Source organism: Haliotis asinina, chromosome 6 (assembly GCF_037392515.1).
Source record: "Haliotis asinina isolate JCU_RB_2024 chromosome 6, JCU_Hal_asi_v2, whole genome shotgun sequence".
In the NCBI taxonomy this organism is placed as follows: domain Eukaryota; kingdom Metazoa; phylum Mollusca; class Gastropoda; order Lepetellida; family Haliotidae; genus Haliotis; species Haliotis asinina.
Window position 1 is genome coordinate 70,611,128 of NC_090285.1, and position 23,463 is coordinate 70,634,590.

Below are 23,463 nucleotides of genomic sequence, written 5' to 3' on the forward strand. Positions count from 1 at the left end.
TGTTAAAGACTGCTAGTCAATAGCGTACTGAGCGTGCTCTCGACTGGGGCAGTAGTTCCTGACGGGTCGGGTTACAAACAAACAGACTGTACGATTGTACGATAAAACTGCTCTCAGAAACAAACAAGAACGCAGCCTCAGGTTTCAGTCCTTGTTATCAAATACTCACTTCGCGAAGGCTGTAAAATAAAAACTACAATCGAGACATAACGTTGATTGTGTGCGATCGCTTCACTGTACTGGTTGGTAAGTGGAGGCACTCGAATAAGGAATGTTTAGACACGGGAGTGTGTACTATTCCTGACTTTAAACAAGAGGTTATATCGTAGAAGTCGTTGTTACACCGCACGTACACATCATGTGTGATTACTGACTGTCCGTACGACTGACGACCTTAGGATTGTCTGTGGAGGGAGGATGGCACTGTCTGGGTGTGCGTGAGGAAGGGTGGCGCTGTCTGTGAGCGTTGGAGGGAGGGTGGCACTATCTGGGTGTGTTGGAGGGAGGATGGCATTGTCTGGGTGTGTTAGAGGGAGGGTGATACTGTCAGGATGTGTTAGAGAGAGGGTGGCACTATCTGGGTGTGCAAGGGTGAAGGTGGCACTGTCTGGGTGTGTTAGAGGGAGGATGACACTGTCTGCGTGTGTTAGAGGGAGGGTGGCACTGTCTGGGTGTGTTGGAGGGAGGGTGGCACTGTCTGGGTGTGTTGGAGGGAGGATGATTCTCCTTGTACTCTGTACGGGGTGGTGCAGTGCGAATGTCTATACTGAAGCATGTGTGGTAGGAACGGGGCACGGGTATGCTGATTCCCTTGGTACTCTGTACAGGGTGGGACAGTGCGAATTTCTATACTGAAGTGTACTCTCAGTTTGTGGAGGTTCGTTGTTGCGTGTTACGGCAGTTGGCTGTTCGGCGTTGCATGTTACGGCAGACACTGTCTTCCGTCAACTCTGCAACATCTGTTAATTACAAGCACTCGTCCCTATTGTCTTGTAAGTGCTACATGTGAAACCCTTGTTCTTGGAGTGCTTGACTGCTATGAACCACGTAGAAGCCATTTGGTCCCGCTGTTACATTCAAAGAATTATTTCCTCTGGCTGTGGAAGACTGGTGATTCCTGGCACCGATAAACTAAGTAGTCTGTATCTGTCCGGTCAAGGCCAGGTAGTTTATTACCCGCCATGCTGCAGCTGATGTGGTGACGTGTGTTCGTCAGGTGGACACACGCCACGGTATCAGTGTCTATCACTGTAGGGGATACGGGACACCAGAGAACAATAAACATGGCCTCAGAAATCCAGCCTTTATCTCTGATATATTACACTAGTGTGTGTGCTGTATCAACGTACAGCAGTGGAGTGAGTTGTCCACAGGTACCCCACAGTCACTCGCCAGGTGCGCTCGTTGTTGAACTACAGGGTGAGGTAATGCGAATTTCTATACTGGAGCATGTGCGGTAGGAACGGGGCAAGGGTATGCTGATTCTCCTTGTACTCTGTACGAGGTGGGGCAATGCAAATTTCTATACTGGAGCATGTGCGGTAGGAATGGGGCACGGGTATGCTGATTCTCCTTGTACTCTGTACGAGGTGGGGCAATGCAAATTTCTATACTGGAGCATGTGCGGTAGGAATGGGGCACGGGTATGCTGATTCTCCTTGTACTCTGTACGAGGTGGGGCAATGCAAATTTCTATACTGGAGCATGTGCGGTAGGAACGGGGCACGGGTATGCTGATTCTCCTTGTACTCTGTACGAGGTGGGGCAATGCAAATTTCTATACTGGAGCATGTGCGGTAGGAATGGGGCACGGGTATGCTGATTCTCCTTGTACTCTGTACGAGGTGGGGCAATGCAAATTTCTATACTGGAGCATGTGTGGTAGGAACGGGGCACGGGTATGCTGATTCTCCTTGTACTCTGTACGAGGTGATGCAGTGCGAATTTCTATACTGAAGCATGTGCGGTAGGAATGGGGCAAGGGTATGCTGATTCTCCTTGTACTCTGTACGAGGTGATGCAGTGCGAATTTCTATACTGGAGCATGTGTGGTAGGAATGGGGCACGGGTATGCTGATTCTCCTTGTACTCTGTACGAGGTGGGGCAATGCAAATTTCTATACTGAAGCATGTGTGGTAGGAATGGGGCTGATTCTCCTTGTACTCTGTACGGGGTGGGACAGTGTGAATTTCTGTACTGAGGTGTTTGTGGTAGGGAACAGGGTATGCTGATTCTCTTGGTACTCTGTACGGGGTGGGGCAGTGCGAATTTCTATTCTGAAGTGTACTCTCAGTTTGTGGAGGTTCGTTGTTGCGTGTTACGGCAGTGAGCGGTTCGGGAGTTGTATGTTACGACAGTTGGCTGTTCGGCGTTGCATGTTAAGGCAGTTGGTTGTTCGGGGTTGTATGTTACGGCAGTGAGTGGGTGGGGGTTGTATGTTACGGCAGTGAGTGGGTCGGGGTTGTATGTTACGGCAGTGAGTGGGTCGGGGTTGTATGTTACGGCAGTGAGCTATTCGGTTTGTACACAGTAACAGGAGCTTCGAGGTAATATACATAGAACCCTCAGGTGTAGGATATAATTAGATATACATTACCATATACGCAACAGTGAGATGAATGACTGTAGGTTTCTGTGTACATGAGTCATGGTGTGGGTATGACTCGCGTCTCTCTACATACATGTAGGCAAATACAAGGCGACCTTTAATCTACCTGAACACCCTGAGTCCGCTGGAAATACTTTCATTTGTAGTTAAATCCAGGTGATTCGATACTCATACCCCCTCCTACCACTGACACAGCAGAATTCCCTCACTTATCAACCTGTGTCCTTATCTGACCTTACCTGACTGTAAGACGTGACACCTGGTCGGCGACGTGCATCAAAGAGAAACACGAGTTCACAGCTAATTGTTTCCGCGTGTCTGTGTGTGAGTAACAGCAGGTAATGGTCAGTATGTGGTCGGATTGTCTCACCTGAGACCGCGTTCTACAGGACAGTTCTGAATGGAGGCGGAATAGATCTGGATTTCCTGAACACCCCTCCTTAATCTGGCAGGTAATTACACGTGTGACAGGGCAGGTAAGCCGCGATGACCAGGGTGCATGGTATCTTGGAATGTGATACAGATAGCATGCTATATTACTGTTATATCACTGATGAAGTGATGTGTAAAGGCGTTAAATACAATACATTTGTTACGAGACGCTACATTAATTACGAAACGCTACGTTAGCATATTGAAGGGATGGTGGTACTTTATTCCATCTGTTTCTGTTCAGTAGGTAGCTGAAGTTACCGACGTACTGGTGGTCAATGCTCGGGTTGCAGAGCAATCGGATAAGAGATTTAAATGATACATAGATAACATCCTGCGATAGTAATGTCAACCTGTTTGGTTGTTTCTGCCTAGATACATCCTTCTAGGTGTATAAACATAAAGAAGCAGTTTGATGACATGATGTGTGTAGCTGAACTGGTTGAAGAAAATCTGACATGAACTGTCCTTTCTTCGTTGATCAGTATGACTTGAAGTCGAACGTGTTGAAGAGGGCTTAACTCCTCCACTTATCAAACTGTGATTCAACACCATATCACTTTGCAAACTCGTGTTTCACTGTGCATAATGTTTTTGTAACAAGTCTCTGTGCCCCACAAGAACTATCTGGAACTGTTTTGGGGGCAATCTATGGAATGATGTTCTCAAGCGTATGCCATTGTAAGTAAATAACGCTAGTGTTGTCAGGAGGCCAGCAGAGTGGAATGAAAGGGGTTGTTAAGTCACGGTTTCACGTCGTCACATACTGCCTCTAGTCACGTATATCGCGTTGTAAAAGGAATCAGAAAACAGACTTAAATCAATCCGTAAAATTAAAAACAAATGTTCATGTAAATCCACAATCGTTTAAACGCTCTTGTGATGAAAAATATTTAAATTCGCAGTACTTAGCCTCAATGTTATTATAAGGATAGTTGCAGACATATGCACGGAATTATATTTTCTTTGTTTTGCAGTTTGGTCTGGTATTTTTGTATTGTTTGTTTGTTTTATGGTGGTGTGGGTTTTGGGAGATCTCTTCGTACAGTGGCTGTGAGAACTCAGGTGCCTTGGGTGTCAAATATAATCAATAAAAACAGAAGTTGTACGTTTCTTAAAGACCTTGAAAAAAAATGACTGGTCGCCCCGAAGTCTTGGAATAGTAGAATGTTAATACTACGTGGCCCATGGAAATGTAGATAGATTTGAATGTTTATGTTTTAATGTAAATATTCAAAGTAATAACTACAGTTTTCTGACACCGATATGAAAAAATGGACACTATCGACTTTAACGACAAAATATTCAGCACGTAGGTGATGTTTACGGTAGATTACATCAACTCAACTTCACTGTGTTATCTTGGCTTCAGAAGGATCATTATAAATGCCCCCAAACTCTGACCGTTGGCAAATTATTTAATACTGAAAATGGTTATCGAGACACCAGCTTGTCACTAGGACTTACAACTATTTACTGTAAGCAGTTTCATGAGCTAGGTAAACCTCCTGCGAATCTTCTCCTTTGTTACACTAATCTTCACCTCTTGTTTCACTTACTCTCTCCACTTATTGCACTAATATTCACTTGTTGCTACACTAATCCTCGCCTCCTACGTCACTAATCTTCTCCCCTTGCAACACTAATCGTCACCTGTTGCTGCACTAACCTTACCTTGCTACATGAATCTTCTCTTCCTGCACTAATCTTCGTCTCTTGCAACTCTAATCTTCGTCTCTTGTCACACCATTCTTCTCCTTTTCCTGCACTAATCTTCGTCTCTTGGAACTCTAATCTTCGTCTCTTGTCACACCACTCTTCTCCTCTTTTTGCATTAATCTTCTCTAGCTGTATTAATCTTCTCTTGCTGTTCCTTTTTCAGAGAGGAAAATGTTATGCAATATCCACTGCTTTTGTCTTCTTTTTCTTATATAAGCTCGAGTTAAACACTCTGAACAAGTGTATGTACAAGATGTTTCAAACCACTGGAACTGAAGCAAAGTAACAACTCTCTCTCTCTCTCTCTCTCTCTCTCTCTCTCTCTCTCTCTCTCTCTCTCTCTCTCTCTCTCTCTCTCTCTCTCTCTCTCTCTCTCTCTCTCTCTCTCTCTCTCTCTCTCTCTCTCTCTCTCTCTGCGATTATACTGGCATGTATATAAATTTAACCCAACGGCATGCACACTTAGAAGGTTAATTGCCTAGAACATTGCCTCATTTTGCCGAAATATATTCATGTGAAGCCTGTGTCTACCTACTAAAAGGTGTGTTTCACATGGGTTGTGCGTGAGGGAAAGCTATCAATATAGTCCTGAATCACGCTGTGGATAACTTTCTCATAATAGATAATTGATGAGACATTTACAAAAACGCTCCTGAGAACTTGGTTTCGAAAAAATTGTATTGTGTTGCGAATTAGCAAATGTTCTAAAAAAAAGTACATAAAACCTTTCTACATCAAGGACAACCATTCTACTAAATCATATGAGATTTCAGGACAAATTCTGCGCTTTCCGCCTTTGTTAATGGTTGCTTCCACTTTATACAGACCCATAGGCACACCAGAATTACATTACATGATATATACATAAAGAAAGTGATGCCAGTACCGAGCGTACAGTAGTATATACATAACAAGTAGTTTCCGAAGCAATCTGTTTAACTGTAATCACTTCTCCCTGAAGATACAATATTGAAAAATGTAGAAGATCCGTGTCGTGTTTTCCACATATATATAATCATTATGTAATGTTATTCAGTGCACAGGATTGAATATTCGCATGCAGTCGAGGCAACTATCATGGTGATGCAGGGAATACAAGGCCGAGACTGGGTGAGAATATATATTATCACCCAGTCTCGGCCCTGTCGACAAGGTGGTGGATCAACAGTCGTCAGCCACCACGATAGTTGCCTCGACTGTGCACTGAATCCTGTGCACTGAATTACATTACCCTCTTTAGTCTCGTGTTCAACGAGATTCCAAGGGGACCAAACGAGACTGTCAGTAGACGTCTATGTGCATAAGCTGCTATGTAAAGCACTGATTAAACCACAACCAGGGACAAGCGTGATATCACTAACTTGATTACCGTTCTGTTTCTCAAAGGCTGCAATAAGATCGATCCGTGGCGAAAACACCACAAAACACTGACTGATCTGGCGACTGAATAAATGAATAACGAACAATGTTTTAGGCTACAGGTATGAGGAACCGACAGAAAAGCTGTTTATTCACCCTCACAAACTGTAGGACAATAACAGATTCACTGAATAATTAGTCAGTGAACCGATGGCGTGTAGGTCATCAAGGTCGGGATGATGCTAATCAAAAACAACAAATATTGAAGAGAAAGCAAGTTATTTTAGGCCGCAGCGGGAATATATCAAGTTATATGAGGGCGCCAGGGAATACATTGTAGACCCACCAATGGCTGATCGTATGAGTGACAGTACAGATCCGGGAACGACATCAACCAGTCGCACATTGTAACTATCTGATCTTCAGCAAAGTTGGCGAGGACGTATGAGGCTGGGGAAGTGATCTGTGTTGGAGTATCAGTAGTGAGAGAAAGAATCTGTAGAACGAAACACAATCAGTGAATTCTTTCATATATCAGTCACGACATATGTCTCCTACAGCAGTCACGACAACTTCTAGAACTCTCTGGTTCTGCACTTGTGTTATCCGAATCAGGACGCCCTGTTCTATTCTATAAACGAAATGTATTTCACAAAATATTCTAAGAAGTTTGTTACATGAATCATGCTGGTTAGGTCCAGGCTTTCACGGTCACTGCATTGATTTGTGTCATTCTGTGTTACCCGTATAAATATCTTGACGTAAGGACCGCACCCGCAACTCTTCCACAATACCGGTTACATAGAGACCAGGTACACCGTCACTCGTCCCAGAAGCCACCCAGGAAAATACTATCGATCAGCACACCTCACTCTCCTAACTTTGTCCTTCCTACCAAAAGAGCAAGGTAAATGTTATCTACATTATCTTACTGATTAGTTTTTTGCATGTACTGACTGTATGATATATGGGATTAGCGTGTCTAGAGCCTGTAGGATTACCTTAATGGATTAATCCTTTGATCTCTAACCTCAGGTAAACCTATTCTGATCCTTATCGTATTATTCATCCAATCCATGATTTAATCAGCACAACGCTTTCAGTTTGTACCAACACGCAGGAACCTCGTTATTACCCTGTATAGCTTACTGTCACTGATATTTCTATACATTCCTCTAACGTCCCATCCGCGGAAACTGCATTATAACGAGGCGGCCTAGTTTATGAATGACGTTGGAGTGCCGGGTACAGTAGTCAATATGTCTATAAATGGCGGTGTCCAAAAACACGATATGAATGAGTGACTCGCGATCCCCAGTAGACGGCGTTCACAGAGCATCCCCACTGACACGTGCCGGCAACGAAGGCGCGCTTTGTCCTGCGTGAATTACCTGAGAGTAGCAGAAGCCCAGGTGTGGTGGTATACACCGGCTGTGGACTATAGTCTGGCCTGAAAGTGTGACTGTAGGTAGGTTTGTTTACTTACACCACCATACGTTTAGTGATTGTCATGTGACAGGGATTGTAATAAGCCAGCGTGTCGGGTCAGAAGTAGATCCGACCCATCTGAGCTGTTTCTGTATACGATGTTGACCAGAGACTACATAAGCGACGACAGGTGAAAGTCGTCTTGTCACGGATCTAGATCAGTACAATTTGTGAACCTGTGGATGTGCATAGTATGAATGTCGCGTTGTGTCGTTGTTTGAATCCCTGCCCTGTAGACGAGTTGTTTCCTTGCCCTTGGAGTCGGACTGTTTCCTTGCCCTGGAGTTCAGTTTTACTTGCCATTGGAGTGGGACTGTTTCATTGCCCCGGAGTTGAGTTGTTTCCTTGCCCTGGAATCGTTTTAGTTTGGGACAAGGAAGTTAGTGGTCATCGGATCAGCTGTCACTTGATTTTACCTGGATGTGTGACGATACTAGTTGTGTTCGGAGGTAGGTGTGCCACGTTTATCTGCCGCATGGATAAATATGCCAGTAATTGGAAGGCTGTACACATGACACATACTATACATCTCGTAGCTGCAGCCGGCGTTGTTGGAAGCCGCGCATGGTGCATACCACATGGTACACAACCATCGCCATCAGCTGGTTCACTGAACAACACGAATAGGTTTCGCTATGAATTCCATATGACTGGCCATTTATTGTGAAATCGTGATGCAAACATATGTTTGAGAGGTCACGTGACTTCAACGAAATAACGTTTGAATTTCACGAAAACATTCATTCTTGTGAAAACAGATACTATTTAGCATTATTTAACAGATTACATTCCGCTTTTTAGATCTTTATCGCCACAATCTTGACTAGATGTCAGTGTTTGCTTGTTGACTGCTTATGTTAATGTGATGATCAATATTGGAAAAGTGAAACCTGGAATCACCTAACGCTATACACCAGTGCCTGAAATCACCTACCACCATACATCAGTACCTTAAATCCGCGCAACTTGAACATTAGTGATACAAATGTATTTCTTTGATGTCGAGATTCTCTATTGACCTGTCATCCTCAAAAAGACTGTGATCCCCGAAACATGCTATTATTATTAATATTTTACGTGTAAAAGCGTTCTCAGAAAAAGGTTGTTTAAACTGAATTGTGTTTAAGATATTTCATGAAAACCTTTGCAGAATTTCTGCAAGGTTATAACAGATCTTCAGTTCCTGCTTGAGATGGTCCAAGCATTTCTGTCTATATTCCCTTAGATATACAGGTACAGGTACAAGCACATATTCTACCTATGTATCGTGTCCCGAAAAACACCCGTGTCATCGATTGTTACCTTTCTATACCTTTCTATTGTCTGTAGTACACACTGGACACACATTCAGTGTCCATCTCGCCAACTATTGGACAGTCGTATGACGGTAGTCAGTGTCTGATGTGTACTTTTACACGCCGGCCATGACATGTCGGCTATATAAGGCATTACACTGACATTAAACTGCACCGCCAGCTCTGCTAACTGCCTCGGAGCTCATTGTGACGTTGTCACGTATAATGTAACCACGAAGTGTGACCAGTGCTTTTGAGAGAATGAAGTGAAGTGAATTCGCTCTACCTGGGAGAACCTACATGTCAAGGTGTATAATTGAATATAGTGCTGACCACGGCACGCTTTACCCCAGCTGAAATCGGCTGTATTCATTCCATGGAGTTGTTCTCAGACTGTAGGGATGTTTTTGAATGTACCTATGTCCTGTGAGTCATATGGACACATATAGGTGCTACAGCCGTCCCCCGTTTTCTCCAGGCCATGTAGCATTTGCACGTGACTGTATCTACCGGATATTAATGCAGATTAGAACAACATTCCCAAATTATTCACAAGTCGTGAAATGTTTTACTGCTGACATGATTGTTAACACGTTGAGGTATCAAGTCAGTGTCACCTAGGTGGTATCTGCTACTGTGTGTTATTGAATGAGAGTTCAGACTCCCGACTATAGTTCTATGACATAGCTTGAAGTGTAGACCGGGCTCGGCCTAGGGACATAAGAAGAGACAATGGTACCATCACTTTTATTTTCGAATTTGACTAAATAAACCCAACGTTTATCGAAATACAATCAAAACTACTAACAAGGCAGCCTTTAGGCGAGGGTCATCACACCCTGTCTGTCCTGGACGTACAGTCAAGTACTGCTAACAAGGCAGCCTATAAGCGAGGGTCATCACACCCTGTCTGTCCTAGACGTACAGTCAAGTACTACTAACAAGGCAGTCTATAGACCAGGTTCATCACAATCTGTCTGCCCTAGATGTAGTCAAGTACTACTAACAAGGCAGTCTGTGGACGGGTGTCTTCACGCCATATCTGTCCTAGAGAAACAGTCATGTACTACTAACAAGGCAGTCTATGGACGGGTGTCTTCACACCCTGTCTGTCCTAGAGGTACAGTCGAGTACTACTAACAAGGCAGTCTATGGACGGGTGTCTTCACACCCTGTCTGTCCTAGAGGTACAGTCGAGTACTACTAACAAGGCAGTCTATGGACGGGTGTCTTCACACCCTGTCTGTCCTAGAGGTACAGTCGTGTACTACTAACAAGGCAGTCTATGGACGGGTGTCTTCACACCCTGTCTGTCCTAGAGGTACAGTCGAGTACTACTAACAAGGCAGTCTATGGACGGGTGTTTTCACACCCTGTCTGTCCTAGAGGTACAGTCGTGTACTACTAACAAGGCAGTCTATGGACGGGTGTCTTCACACCCTGTCTGTCCTAGAGGTACAGTCGAGTACTACTAACAAGGCAGTCTATGGACGGGTGTCTTCACACCCTGTCTGTCCTAGAGGTACAGTCGTGTACTACTAACAAGGCAGTCTATGGACGGGTGTCTTCACACCCTGTCTGTCCTAGAGGTACAGTCGTGTACTACTAACAAGGCAGACTAATGTGACATACTTTATTTGAAAACTGCAAACCGTTTGTAAAGATGTCTGAACGAAGTTTCTCATTTCTCCCAAGCACGATGTTTTATCTAAACACTGGCGTGTAGGCTGGGTGTGGATATTGACGTACAGGTGAGAGAAATCTTATGCGTCTACAACAGATATAGTGAAAGCAACATCTTCCTTGATCGAACTTGAGAGTCATTGATTATTTTACTTCCCACACAACTGAATACCCCAGAACATTACAGCAGAGCTAGATAGTACATATGTCCGAGATCAGTCGATACAGGTCCAGTGTGGACCAGGGTGCTCACTTGTCAGACACCTGGACCCATGGCTACTGAAGGTGACCCTTACATGGAATTCATGTCAACCCTTTTGATGACTTCAGTTATAGTAATTTCATACACCTCTAGTGGTCCTACTGTGTGAGTGTTTGGATTAATAATTAATCATATGTTAACAGTTATTATGATTATCAGGTGAACGGAAGTTTAGGCGAATGAACCTCGCAGGTTAGCGATATCGGCACATAAAGGGTTACAGCAAAGGCTGTTTCAAATTTCATATGGCACTATTGATTTAGTCAATATTCCATACAACTGTGTAATGCTGCCACATCCCACGACGATGTAGCAGGTGCCGTGTAGGTCGCTGTCCTGCTTCTCTGTGCTGGAACACAGCGTGTCTGCAGCATCATCCCTTAGCCAGTCAGCCAGCCAGCCACGCGAGCCAAATGTTTAATTGATTACACGTGTTGAATGCACTTGATGCCGTGTGTAATCTTCAAGATACAGATGGGTCTATTCTATATTCAAAGGATTTCAATCAGGTATTAACTGACTTTTGAATATATGTTCTATTACGTCATTACTATACCTTGAATATGTAATACGTGTTGTTTAGGATCAGATATATATGGTCTATGTTTTCTAAACGTTATTAATCTGTGACATGTTCTGTAAGCATCTTGTGGCCGTGCATGTATCCAAGGGGTGCCAGTCCCGCACCACGCAATACACCGCACATCAATATGCCTTTAGCTGCCACTGGCGTCGTGTTGTAGGTACATTCTTTAGCGGCAAAGAAGAGCGCGACGGATGTGTTGTGTACGCGATATAACGATGACTGTCCATGCTGTGATCACGTTACATTCCCATAACAATCACATACTGTGTTGTCAGGTGAATGCTACCTGTATAATGTAGTGGCGTTAGTCACTGCCGTTACAGTCCCATTACAATTACATACATATAATGTGTTGTCAGGTGAATGTTACCTGTATAACGTCATCTTGGCAGACTCCCTGCCGTAGTCAGTGCAGTGGGTGGTGTCAATACATACATCTAGGCAGAACATAAGTCAGAGGCTCAGGTCTTTTACAACAAACAAGGGTTATCAAGGATCAGTTCTAACCCGGATATTCACGGGGAGTCAGTCTGACACCACACAGTAGAGATTCTGCGTAGACCATAACGTGACGGCGCCATATGCAAAAACTCGTGATAATAGACTGTGAGTAGACGAGGTTTATTTATACTTGACGAATGACACCAGGCTGTCCGTGCACAAGAGTGAGTGTGTAAGTTTGGTTTTATGCCGCTTTTAGCAATATTCCAGCGATATCGCGGCGAGGTTCACCAGAAAATGGGCCTAACACATTGTGCCCATGTGGGGAATCGAACCCGGGTCTTCGGCGTGTCAAGCGAATGCTTTAACCACTAGGCTACCCCACCACCCCTCCGTGCACAAGAGGTTGTATATGGCCCAAATAGCTGATGTCTTTATGAATGTGCGCGCGTGTGTGTTTTTGTTTGTTTAAACACACCACACCAACACCTTTCGGTCCATTGCAAATGACCTTCACATTCCGCTATGCTGGACCCCGATGGTTGCCAGCAGGGTTCCTGTAGCAGGGTGTCAGTTATGGGGGTCACGTGGCGATAGAACGCTGTGAGCAGTGGAGGTCAAGCTGTGCTAAGGGAAGGATTAATGAATATTCATGTACAGATTGGGGGGTTCATCTCCGAACACTAGGCCGAATCACGGCAACTGCTTAATCCTCTCGGCCGCAATCACTTTCCTGATTGTAACTCCGCAAAATGCTGAAAAGCGAAAGGAAATGAAACGCAACGGGTTTAGTTGGTGTTGTTTCATGTTTTGATGTTCCTCTAGGTTTACGAGACTTTACAGAGGGAGAAAAACCATGAACAATGCAGATTATCATCAACTGAAAACTATATCGGTCTCAATTCCATTCTCTGAAAAGAAGACACTACATGGTGCATCCAGTGTTAGTGCTATTAATGTATGTGCTGACATGTTTGTTAAAGAACAATGTTTCCCCTAAACGTAATGAAAGTTTATTCAAATGTCTCGTGATAAAGCACGTCTACAGCTGGCTTGTTCAACTATAACAGTGGACGTTAGTAACTGCCTCACGTCTACAGATGGCTTGTTCCACTATAACAGTGGACGTTAGTAACTGCCTCACGTCTACAGATGGCTTGTTCAACTATAACTGTGGACGTTAGTAACTGCCTCACGTCTACAGCTGGCTTGTTCCACTATAACAGTGGACGTTAGTAACTGCCTCACGTCTACATCTGGCTTGTTCAACTATAACAGTGGACGTTAGTAAGTGCCTCACGTCTACAGCTGGCTTGTTCAACTATAACAGTGGACGTTAGTAACTGCCTCACGTCTACAGCTGGCTTGTTCAACTATAACAGTGGACGTTAGTAACTGCCTCACGTCTACAGATGGCTTGTTCCACTATAACTGTGGACGTTAGTAACTGCCTCACGTCTACAGCTGGCTTGTTCAACTATAACAGTGGACGTTAGTAACTGCCTCACGTCTACAGATGGCTTGTTCCACTATAACAGTGGACGTTAGTAAGTGCCTCACGTCTACAGATGGCTTGTTCCACTATAACAGTGGACGTTAGTAACTGCCTCACGTCTACAGATGGCTTGTTCAACTATAACAGTGGACGTTAGTAAGTGCCTCACGTCTACAGCTGGCTTGTTCAACTATAACAGTGGACGTTAGTAAGTGCCTCACGTCTACAGCTGGCTTGTTCCACTATAACAGTGGACGTTAGTAACTGCCTCACGTCTACAGCTGGCTTGTTCCACTATAACAGTGGACGTTAGTAACTGCCTCACGTCTACAGATGGCTTGTTCAACTATAACAGTGGACGTTAGTAACTGCCTCACGTCTACAGATGGCTTGTTCAACTATAACAGTGGACGTTAGTAAGTGCCTCACGTCTACAGCTGGCTTGTTCCACTATAACTGTGGACGTTAGTAAGTGCCTCACGTCTACAGATGGCTTGTTCCACTATAACAGTGGACGTTAGTAACTGCCTCACGTCTACAGCTGGCTTGTTCCACTATAACAGTGGACGTTAATAACTGCCTCACGTCTACAGCTGGCTTGTTCCACTATAACAGTGGACGTTAGTAACTGCCTCACGTCTACAGATGGCTTGTTCCACTATAACAGTGGACGTTAGTAACTGCCTCACGTCTACAGATGGCTTGTTCAACTATAACAGTGGACGTTAGTAACTGCCTCACGTCTACAGCTGGCTTGTTCCACTATAACAGTGGACGTTAGTAACTGCCTCACGTCTACAGATGGCTTGTTCAACTATAACAGTGGACGTTAGTAAGTGCCTCACGTCTACAGCTGGCTTGTTCAACTATAACAGTGGACGTTAGTAACTGCCTCACGTCTACAGCTGGCTTGTTCAACTATAACAGTGGACGTTAGTAACTGCCTCACGTTAGTAACTGCCTCACGTCTACAGCTGGCTTGTTCCACTATAACAGTGGACGTTAGTAACTGCCTCACTTCTACATGCCCTGTAGCGTGGTACACCTTTGTGTTCGGCTAGGATCATTACAAAGCATTTTGCTCGATCTTTCAACAAACTGAAGCAGATGTTTGATACTGTTGAAACTCTAAAATAATCACAAAATACTGGTTTTACTCTATCAAAACGTCTTTGCAACAAGCCAACATCAAATGAAATGTCCTATTGGAGTATGTTCAATGGTTTTTCCTCTATATAGTGGTTACGCCTGTCGATAAAGGGTTTATTACGATAAAGCTCTACAGTGTATAATGTAAGCTTTTTGCCCAAACACACAGGAACGAGCTTACCCTCTAATATCTATTTATGGTTTATTTGCCTAAGAACTATTTAATGTCGGGCTGTGGCTAAATGTCGTTAAAGTGCACCCAAGCGTGAAATGTAGATTTGATTCCGTGTGATGTATAAAACAGACAAGGACTTTGGCGCAAACCCATGCTGAAACCGGTTCTGGTTTTGCCAGTGACGAACGCGTTTCCGGGAAGAACGTGATAAAACCCGACCCCTCGTGGGTTCGCTTGATCCTCACTATTGGTACATAACGTCGGCTATGGATAGATCTGCGTTTTGTAGACCTGATATTATGATGTATAAATGTACGTGGCGGTTATCGAATTATCTTTAAAACGAGTTCCTCTATGAAAAGTGTCATCATAAAGACTCTATATCTGTCTGAAGGGACGCACTGGGGCGAGACCACTTCGACATGTAATGGGCGGGTAGCTGTGCTTTAGAGAATTGTAGTTTCTGTTAACATGTTGATTTTTGTTAGCATTTAAAGTTAACAGCATACCAAGTGACGCTCCCTATCCAGTGTTTATATTTTAACGAACCTGCATAAGGCCATGTAAGTGTGGAACGTCGACGGCAGAGATTAATTAGTTTTTTAACAGATTCAAATGGGGACAAACTGCCAAGTACTGCCAAGCCCCAGTTATGTGACTGGACATCCGTGACAAGTTTGCTGATAGGACTGGACATGCATGTCATCAGTCCCGCGGATAATTACCCACTAGTTTATCAAGGTATATTTTAGGGTTTAGGCTGTCTCGCATAAATATATAGGCTGTCACAATATAGGGTGTCTCGCATAAATATATAGGCTGTCTCAATGTAGGCTGTCTCGAATAAATATGTAGGCTGTCTCAATGTAGGCTGTCTCGCATAAATATATAGGCTGTCTCAATAAATGCTACAGACCACTGCTTAATATGGTGGTCCGTCTGTTTTAAATCAGTTCTTTCAGGTTTGCAGCCTTGGTGATAAAGCACAAGCAACGAGATTTCGCTTAGAATCAAAGGATTTACCGATTGTGTGTGAGACAACTTGTTCTTAACATTGCAGCAGAAGTGCTAAAGGGGATGGTCCTAAGTATGTAAGGACACACCCAGCAATTGGATGGAAATGTTTCCAAGCCCCGACACACACCACACACCACACACCACACACCACATACGCCATCCCTAACGAATGGTCATCACATGTTTTACAGATGAATGTGTCCATAGGTCTCACAACCTATATGCATATCGATTATTCACGTTCTTCAATTCAAAGTGGATGGAAGCACCTGAACTACAGGTAGATGGACTGGTGTGTGATTTCCCCAGAGACATGGGAGAAGATGCAGATCACTCTGTAAACGGCAGCCATACAGGGTGTCCAAAGTTGATCATTTATTTTATTTTTTGTCATTGGATGTTCCTTGTGTGTATTTCGAGAATTGCAAGTTGACGCCAGTGAAAACAAACATCGACAGGAGTCAAAAACCAGCAAGAAGAAATGATGTCTGTCCCTAGAAATGTAGGCTTTGTGAGGCACAGCAAGCGTCTGCTCCTCGACAGACATGTTGCGCTCTACTTGTACTAGTGTATAGTCCTCAGGTATTTTAATACATGACTTGTGGTATGATTAGTGGATTGTACTGGGTGTTAGAGCTTGACAGTCCTCGGACCAGGTGTATGTCTCCCACATGCGATACGCATGCGTCGACTATCAGAACATGAAATGCGGGTATTGCAAGAAGAACGAAGAACGGGTGATAACTGAGGGCGAATTCCATTGTAACATATTTCATATAACACAGTGTGAGTATACATATGTTTGATGGTTGTAAGTGACGGGTAGCGAGCGGTCCATGCTTCTACAGGGAGTTATTGATATGTAAATGACCACTGTCAGGGCAGACTGAATTGATATTAATTGCCTAATTCCTTACAAGTCCATGGTGATGTGGAAAGTGATCGAGAACCGATCGTGTGAAGAACCGGGATATTGATCAGACGATTTCCCACAGCACCACTGAGCTATTCCGCCACGTTGAAGCTCATGACCGTGACCCAGGGGAGATAAGATGGGCATAATCAGTAATACCAATACGAGTCACGAATATTGGTATCTCAGACATCTGACATTGACTGAAGATGGCGGAGCTGTATGGCTTCTTTGCTGACATTGGAAAGTGAGACGGGGAAGATTACAGAGTTGTTGGAAAAATAACCTTTTGATAGTCATATAATTTCTCCATTGCTGTGTGGTGAGTAGTTCAAAGAGTCAGCCCCAGAATGATCTGACGTATTTATGTTACACGACCTTCCTATAATAATCCAGTTAAACTGTAGCATGGTTGCACGATATCGATTACTCCTGGAAGGAGCTTGGTGATGCACTTTTTATTGACCATCATGCTCGTCGTACATGGCTGCTCTGTAAGTACTGAGACAGGGTGGCAGCTGATACAGGTGTCCAGCATAAACAACAGGACCGTCTCTACATGGTCAGTGTTCACCGATCCCGACTGAATTACGTCTCATAGTCAGTGACCCTGTCACCTTGACGCCGTAGGTCATCTTGACTTTGCAAGCATTGTTGGTCTAAACTGCTGACTCAACAATATAGAAACGATGACTTCATCATGTGTAGATAGAGTGTCGAGTCCTATTATCCAGTCACCATCTGCAGCTGGATGACATTAAACACGCAGTATGGTCGTTATCGACAAGAAATACATGGAAAACAACGACCGTTGTTCAGGACGAGAGTGATTTCAGAAAGAAAGATGCTTGCAGACAATACTTTAAGTAGAATGTTCTGTGTGTGTCAGTGTATCCCCGAAGGAAATGGCAGATGAAGATAGATAGGTCCGCATGTTGCTCGCTGATCGTCACGAAGCAGCCGCTGGTGTAATGCCATAGGGATGACTCAGGAGCGGCGGTATACCCTTTATCACTGCATCATCATCGTCAACATCATTCACCATAAGCGTCATTAACATCACCTACATTAACTTCATCAACATCTTAAGACCCCTATCGTCAGCAACATCGATATCGTCATCATAGTCGTCCGTACAACACGGCCTTTGTCACTACTGCAATCACATCACATTGTGGGAACTGAACGTAAAACGTCCCTTCGCATCACGTAAACACGACCCAGCAACGTCTCTGTAAACAAGGTGGAGAAGTGTGTGGAAAACATTTGACATAATACTTTTAAGTTCCTCGGTGAAAGCGTCAATTCCTAGTTTTTCTGTGAGTTTGTGGTGATATCAAGAACTGTGCAGTGGAAACTATTGGATGTTAGAGAATTACTATTGATCGGAACAGTAATAACATTATGTCTCTCAGCGGAAGTGTTTAGCTGATTGATGGTGTCCTGTTCGGCTTGTGGGATCTACGATACCCGCCATCTGGTGCAGGCTCAATTAGGCGATTGCGTCATAATGTAAAACATCATCCCAACGTGTACATTGAGAGGCTGAGGTAGATAGGTGATCGTATGTAGGAACACATGTGATACAAATCGATATCTCCACTGGTCAATACAACCTGTAGTGTCTGACAGGTGTTGCTCTCTCCAAATCCTTGGGCATGTGAATTGATTAACGTTCACGTGATGCCTTCAACAGTGAAGCTTGTCACGAAAACTGTGTAGATCAATGATGTTTTGTACTTCAAGCCTGAACGTTACTTGGAAGCGGCCGATGACTAATGCACAGATATCAGGACAAACACAATCTTTATTTGGCATTCGTGCATTTTGTGTTGATGTTACGCTTTTTGTTTATATTTTACATTGGTATGTGTGCTTATGTAACCATGGTAATTATAGTACTTGTTTAAAAGAGGCACTGAGGAGGTAGCCTAGTGGTTAAAACGTCTGCTCATCACGCGGAAGGTCCGGGTTCGAATTCCAGCATCGCATCGTTTCAATGTGTTAACAAGTGCCCCAAGAGGTATACTCACTCACTCACTGCTTCTCTGCATGGATACGGTGGCAGGATTCATATGGTAACCATGAGCACCTCATCACGGTCACTCCATCATACTGAGACCGCCGCCATGTACTTGGGTGAGTGAGTGAGTGAGTGGGTTTAGTGTTACGCCGCACTCAGCAATATTACAGCTATATGGCGGCGGTCTGTAAATAATCGAGTCTGGACCAGACAATCCAGTGATCAACAACATGAGCATCGATCTGCGCAATTGGGAACCGATAACATGTGTCAACCAAGTCAGCGAGCCTGACCACCCGATCCCGTTAGTCGCCTCTTACGACAAGCTGAGTCGCCTTTTATGGCAAGCATGGGTTGCTGAAGGCCTATTCTACCCCGGGACCTTCACGGGTCGCCATGTACTTGGACAACCACACTGACTTGGTAGCGCTTCAGACAACATGGGCTGGATCCGCGTCCAGACATTCTAGTTTGAATTTGGATGGCTTTTTCCCACAATCAGAAAGAGACGCGTCTTAAAGTATATTGTACTATCCAGACTTTGTAATATACATGTTTATGAATTAACAGGGTAATAATGTTGTTTTCTTCCTTTGGCCGTGGCTGTGGGTGCGTCATCTGAATTACCGGAACATACTTACACTGACGTTATCTGTTTCATGGTGAAAAAGACTACCAGTGTTCTAATTCGTCATTGGCCCTATGTTCATATTGCTCTCCACTACACAAAAGTCGAAAGCAAAGATTTTCGTTGCCATCACCCAAATGTATTTTGTCATGTGCCCATGACCATGTCTTTGTTAACCTATTGTTTCAACTTTGAAAACGGCACGTAATAATGGGGATCATACCCCAGCAGGTGTCGGGTTACCCCAGTAGGGAGCTGCTACATACTCAGTCCTGTAGCCAACGGACCCTTGTCATGTGTTTGATTTTCACACGGAAAGAAATACACCACATTGATGTAAGGGTGGGTATCTTAGTAGTACAGTTATGTTTACGTGACGAATGTTTGATACGTGATGTTATAGGTTAGTTGTTAAACAAACATCATGAAGAAAGAGAATTCGTTCCTCGTGGTAAGGTTCGAATTCCTAAGTACACCCCATGTATATGGGAAGTTTATTTGACGTCAGTTCTATTTCTTATAATTATGGGAAGACATGACTGGCACATAAAATGACCAGTTGATATTTTAACTAAAGAAATTACCTGATAGTGTTTATTGTGTTCATGGTTGATATGTGGTGTTGTATTTTCTTGCGTAATGTTACCTTTGTATTTGGGTCAGTTCTGACAGAGGCGTACTGATACGTCACGTGCGTGTAGCCCCAGGGAATGCCGTGACATCTCATGCACCACACACTTGTCAGTTATAATCCACATATATTTCACTAAAAGTAACACCTGATGATTAGCTCGGACTGAAGACCAGTCAGGGTCATTCTCTTTCGTTCTTAGTATGACCCCCAAAGACTGATAACACATGTCATCCCGACTGTACTACAACACACACAAGTGTCACATGCTCCACCCTCATCTGGTTGTTGGGTCATTGAGACATTCCCACTTGACTACAATTTCTTCTCCCATGTCATATTGAATGTGTATGATTATCCGTTATGTTACGTTATCCGTTAAGAATGTTACATGTTCTCTGCATATTTAAACAGTTTAGTCACAATTATATCAGCACACTCGCTCAGTGTGACGTCAGAGTCGAATGTGCCCTGTGTCGAAACAGTTCAAGTGTTGAAATGAGCGATACCACCCCTGCCATAATTCAATAAATGTACACATCTTTTTCTCCCATGTCATACTAAGGGTAGTTTACATGTCACGAACTTGTGCCCATCGCTGTCAGGCGAAGATCTTGATAAACTTCACAGATCGTTTCGTGTAACACGAGATGAGATGGGCGTGTCCCATGCAGTCAGAAACCACAAATGTGGGTTACACAAAACACGACTATGACTTGCATGGTTCTGTCATTCTAAATCTAGTTGAACAGCGGAAGGTAGGAGTTTCATCTGTGGCTTTTTTATGCCAAAAAGGGTTTAAAGATGGCATTTATTATTACCCTGGCTTATGATCGACATTAAGCGGAAAAAATAAGAGCCAAGTATGAGTATCCGTTATAAGAATGTTACCTGTTCTCTGCATATTTAAACAGTTTAGTCACAATTATATCAGCACACTCGCTCAGTGTGACGTCAGAGTCGAATGTGCCCTGTGTTGCAACAGTTCAAGTGTTGAAATGAGTGATACCACCCCTGCCATAATTCAATAAATGTACACATCCTTCAGAGGATGTCGACATGTAGCTAGACAAGTGGCTGGCAGTGATCGATGGGGCACGTATCTATCGTGTGTGAATATCGACTCTCGACCAACCCTCCATTACCAGGTCTCTATTGCCGGCCGATCTGGTATTCATAGCTACGTATTATTCACCTTGTGAGAGAAATACATTTTGTTTCACTCAGAACGACATAAATCAGTTCAAAACAACGGTTTAATTGTGAGATGTTATCAAAGTTTGACTTAAGTTCCTAGTCCCAGCCTCTCACTGTACACAGTGCTAAATCCCCAAGGTCGCTGGTCACTTCATGGCCACTTTGTACATCGTCGAGGAGTGAGTCACCGGTATGTCGGTGACCACCATATATACACAGCGCCCTCTGGTGGTGTATGATCATGTGTACTGTACTGCCTGTTGGTACATGATCCTCCCACGTGCTGTACAGTTCCCACATCCATGTCAGGACAGTCACATATGTCGGACAATAGTATGTCGTCAATGCTACATTCCTGACACCTGACTACGAGATTTTGCACTGTTTTAACGCGTTTATTAGCACGTTCCTTGAAATTATGTAGCAAGGGCGGGTCTCACTTCTTTGATCAGTTCTAGATATCCCCAGCCATCATAAACTTAGTACTAAGTCACCTGCACCTGGGAAGAAGTGGTGCTGGAGGTAGAGCAATCGCCCTCATAATCAAACACCTGACAGTGTCACTCCGTATATTATATGGTAATCGTAACATTATTATATTGTTCACCCTGCACACAGGATTCACCCACATTGCTCGTGGCTATGTCTAATGTTTGAACACAGGTGTTTGCTGTGAAGGTTCGTACCTATCATGGATAACGTCAACTTTCCCCCAACCAACCTGTATTCAAACCTCACCCTTGGACCCCGTGTTAATATTTAGCATGTGAACACCGTGTAAACGTGTGTTGAGGCCAGCTTACAGCGCCACATAATGCCAGATCCAGTCTTAGCAGATTAACACCAGTTTACACGGATCGTTTCGTCACTGACCGGATGGGGAATTGTTTAATCTCCTTCCCTATATGCTTGATTTAGCAGGACGTCAAGCGTATACAACCCATTGAGTGCATAAATGTAATGATGGATTGTGGGAAACGGTCGGGTGAATATTTCAGGGTTTTGTAATTACTGCTGTTTGATAACCATTAAATGATACGCACCATTACATGTGCATTAGCAGAGACATGACCTTGTTATTACAAATAGTTAATGACTTAACTCGACGTCTCCCCGTGTAGGAGCTATGCAGTCTCTATATGAGTTGAAGAGGAGACCCTTTTCTTATGGATTGACAGCTTTAGAAGCAGTAGAAGCGGCGTTTCGATGTAGATCCTAACACCGTTATCAAGCAACTCACCTATATGAGTTGTCTCGTCTTAATATGAGTTGTCTCGCCTTAATATGAGTTGTCTCGTCTGTATATGAGTTGTGCCGTCTGTATATGAGTGAACTGTTTCAAGCTTGGTAAGGTACTAGAGTTACGTCAGGTGTCTCCACGGAGAGAAGTGGAGTTGTCCCGTGGATCACATGGGCAGAGGTGTTGTTCTGCAGACGGGTACCCGTCTACTGCTTCGCCCTGCTTGATGTTGTGTTTGTCATGGATGCACCATTAACCTGGATGAACACTGCTTTACCTTCAGTGAAAACAGGACAACTTACCTGACAGGGAGACAGTACTGCGGTGGTGGTGAATGCGAAGTGTACTGGCGCGTCCTATTCTTAATCTTAATCACCATAACACCTTTATATCCAAGATGAAATGCTAATGTATTCATGCGAACAGACCCCCAAGAATAACACAGTTTAGACCAACACCACATTATGTGTCGGACAATAGAATGCGATTTACGTTTTGATATTGGTTTCTTATTTAGTGATCAGTCATAGTTTTTAACTGTTTGCTGTCAAGACCATTCTGATGACGTCCGGGTTTGACAAGAGTATGCACCTGCCCAAACTCACCTCTGGGGTGAGTGCCTCGCGTAGCATTGGTGCTGTATCGTCTAACTCAAAGACCTGAGTCTTCTCAACGTTGTAAATGACTCCTCAGACACAAGATTCATGCAGTATTGCAAGATGTGAATGCATATGACATACGTACTTGTATATATGTTTGATATGTTTTTGTTTGTCTGTCTGTATGTCTGTCCTAGTGAACAGTAACTCGATTCGGTGTGGTCAGGTAATGTTGCAAACAGGATTACTTAAGTTCGACTGGTTGGCTTTGTGTTGAACAATCTGGGTTCTTCTGGCAGTCTACCCACTATTTACAGAATGTAGCCTCCGACTGGCGTCGTATGCCAGGGTACATGTACAGGACACGTGACCAGGGCCTCCTTTCACAAAGGACTAAGGTGATCGTAAGTCTCTAAGGTAACCTTAGTGCAGTGGCAAAAAATGGGAGTTTAGGTGAACCTTAGTTAAAGATGTGTCGTGGATGAATGGCCATGTCAGTATTCGTCCATGCCTTGCTCACTT

The 23,463-nt window shown here is 43.8% G+C and overlaps 1 protein-coding gene across 2 annotated transcripts in view; it reads left to right on the top strand.

Annotated features, from left to right (window-relative positions):
* Positions 1–23,463, top strand: part of LOC137287575 (uncharacterized) — a 54,053-nt gene that overhangs the window by 25,332 nt on the left and 5,258 nt on the right. Inside the window, exon 1 of one of the 2 annotated variants that reach the window (XM_067819942.1) lies at positions 7,537–7,587. The exons of the other annotated variant lie outside the window; for it this stretch is intronic. The gene's annotated coding sequence lies outside the window, so the exon portion shown is untranslated. Of the gene's footprint in view, positions 1–7,536; positions 7,588–23,463 lie in introns of those variants that run through there. 2 annotated transcript variants of the gene reach the window in all.